Here is a 3307-nt window from a genome sequence, read left to right as displayed (position 1 = left end):
TATATATATATATTAATCTTAACTATTTAAATAAGATTCAATGTTTTATATTAGTTATTCTAATTTATCAAAATAGCTCACTATTCTTCTGTGAGTCGTTTACTATATATATATATATATATATTCAAACTTATATTAACTATATTATATCATTATTAAATCTGATAAAACAATAAAAATCATTCTACTATTTATCTTTTATAGTTTTTAAATGAATATAAAATTAAGGTGAATTGAATATAAAAGCTTAATGGAATTAGAATATAGCTCACAACTTTTACAAAATATTTATAGAGATGAATATAAACTTTCCACAAACAAATTATCTTTACAACAATAAGATTTGAATTCACATATAGTAGAAACGAGCCAAATCGAGTCGAACTAAAACTCAGTTTGGTTCATCTCAATAAAGATTTGCCTAGCTCAAAATTCAACTTAAGCTCAATGTGAGTGATTGTTTTAGCTCGAGTTTGACTCGATTAAAATTTATAAATTGTTTAGCTCAACTCGAATTGATTTATTTGGATAACTCAAATAATTAATTCATTTTTAAAAAATATTGCACAATATTATATAAGATATAACTTTGTTTTTTTATATATATAATAACAATAAACATAAAAGATAATGTATAGGTATTGATATAATAAAATAAACATAAAAAATCAATATATATATATATATAAATATCGAGTCAGTTTATGGACTTAACAAGTCAAATTGTATTTAGTTCAAGTTCGACTCATTTATTTAATGAGCTCAATTTCTAGCACAAGTTTGACTCATTGGTTCATGAACCAAATTTGTCGAGTAAATAACGAGTCGAATTTCAAATGAATACCGAGTTAGTTCAATTCATTATAAATCTTAAATTCAAACTTTTGATATGAGCCCCATCATTTATCAATTCAACCAATTTTCATGAGTCTATTATTACCGTCCATATCAACTCTAGACTAGACAAAGCAACATATGCCCTAGATTAGAGGTAGAAATCGAGCAATATTGATCAAGCAACAAAGGAAAAATAAAAAAATAAAAAAAGAAGAAATGGTGCTTGAGATTCATCTAATTCCAAGCAAAAGAAGGTTAACTTTAATGGAATGAAACTATATTATTTTTTTACATTGTTAATATATTATTCAGTATTTATATATTAATTATTATTGTTTATTCAATAAAAGCAATGAACTCTGAATGTGCTCGCAATATAAAGAACTTTAATACTATAATGTACATATATCAAATCCAAATATAAAATGGCATCATTCCATTGTGCAACCGCCTCCACTCAACCATCAATGAAGAAAACAAATATAACTGGCCGGTGGTATGCTAATTTATTCTACACCGAAAGTATGGTATAAAATCTTTGTTTGAAAATGTAAAATCCAATTGAGGATTGGACTTGTTCTTCAATTTTTTTAATTTGTCATACACCCAAATGAGGTGCAAACCCATTTTAAGTTGCTGCTATTATATGCCCGACTAATTGCATAGATGAGATTTTGTGTATGTACAGTATTTAACTATTTTAATTTTAGTTTATTTTCCATCGTGGTTCCAAGATATATCATGTCCACCTACATCTGTATAGGTATTGACCAAATGTTAAATAAGGAAGATCCAGCTTATACAGTTGTCGATCATGCTCGAATAGTCGACCTAACTAGGTAAAGGACGACATTGACAAGGCAAGACCTCATGAGCAATGTACCAGACCACATACCTCTGCTACAAGACCATCACATTGTCTAAACATGATTGTTATGTTACATACGCAACACAGATTTCTGTTATAGAGTTGATCACATTGTCTGCACCCTACACCACCCCTTATCATAGAGTGATAATAGGCCTAGAATATGACTACGACAGTTGGGACATGCTACAAGTCAACCATCTTAGATAAAGCATTGCGCTAACCAGAATACATATGTGCTAGAGCCTCCCAACATGGATAAAGTAGTCCATGCTTGTTTGGGGCATGCTCGATAGGACAAAATCTTCATTCATGCCAACAACATCTACCATAAAATATTTCATGCTTACTTTTTCTATAAATGAGATGAGACCTCTAATAAGAAAGTTAACATCTATTATACTCATATATTCTTGCATTCTATTTTTTCTACACATATCTCCATATAATGATTTGAACGTCGGAATATCTTTTCAGGTACATAACTAGATGTTCTCACACCAAATTCAAGCTGCATTCAAGCCACCTCTTACGTGGATTACAACATTCCAACCCGACAACCTCCATATTAAAAAACAATATATATCGAGGAATCTAGAGAAAAAGATCAAATAACTAATAACTAATGGGGTAAAGATTTACTCGATCCTTTTATTTTAGTTTTCATTAAAACTTTTTTTATTGAAATAAAAAGTGAGGATATTAATTAGTGAAGTTCTTTTACCAGAGGTTTTTTCTTTAGTTGGCTGTTAATGTTTTGTCACTTTTGGGCAACTCTTTCTTGGGATGTTTTCCTAAGTAAAATAGTTCTTGTGAAGAAGATCTTGCTCCTGACCTTGACATGGTTTTGATGAAGATACCAACATCACCAAAAAGAAGAAAAGGAAGATAACTTATGAAGACAAATGGAGATAAAGCTTCAAGACATTAGATTAAGTCTTTGTAAGTACTTCTATCCTAAACTCTTAAGTATATATAAGTATAATTTGCTCAAACTATTTTTTAGAAAATGCGAGACACTTTTAAAAGACTTAAAACATTTTTCAAAAATAGTGTGTAACAAGTTACTTCATTGAGTAACAGGTTACATGTGTGAGAAAAGAGTTATCCAACTGAAAAACTGATTTTTGAAAGCTGGGTAACCGATTACTCAAAGTGAGTAACCGATTACTTAAAATAATTTTTAAGCATCTGTTGGACAGAAAGTTTGAGTAACTGATTACTCAAAGTGAGTAACCGATTACTCAATGTAAAATTCAAATTTTAATTGGACGGAAAGTTTGAGTAACCGATTACTCAAATGAGTAACCCATTACTGAGAGCTGTTGGAAGTGTTTTTCAGATTTCAAAGTGAAAGGTTTTCACTCCAAACAAAATCTCTTCACTCCAAACAACTCATACACTTTCAGAAACCTTCAAAGGGTGTTTGTAAACTCTATATAAAGGCTCTAAACTCTCACACAAAACAACACACAACTTTCATACAATTTTCTCTGAACTCTCAAAAGCTGTCACACTTTTTCTTAGAATTTATCTTTGATCTTTTTGCAACTTTCTCTTAAACTTTCAAGTTAATTTTGCAAAGTTGCTTCAAGTGTTTCA

Source organism: Lupinus angustifolius, chromosome LG18 (assembly GCF_001865875.1).
Source record: "Lupinus angustifolius cultivar Tanjil chromosome LG18, LupAngTanjil_v1.0, whole genome shotgun sequence".
Classification (NCBI taxonomy): Eukaryota; Viridiplantae; Streptophyta; class Magnoliopsida; order Fabales; family Fabaceae; genus Lupinus; species Lupinus angustifolius.
This window is presented reverse-complemented; position numbering follows the sequence as displayed.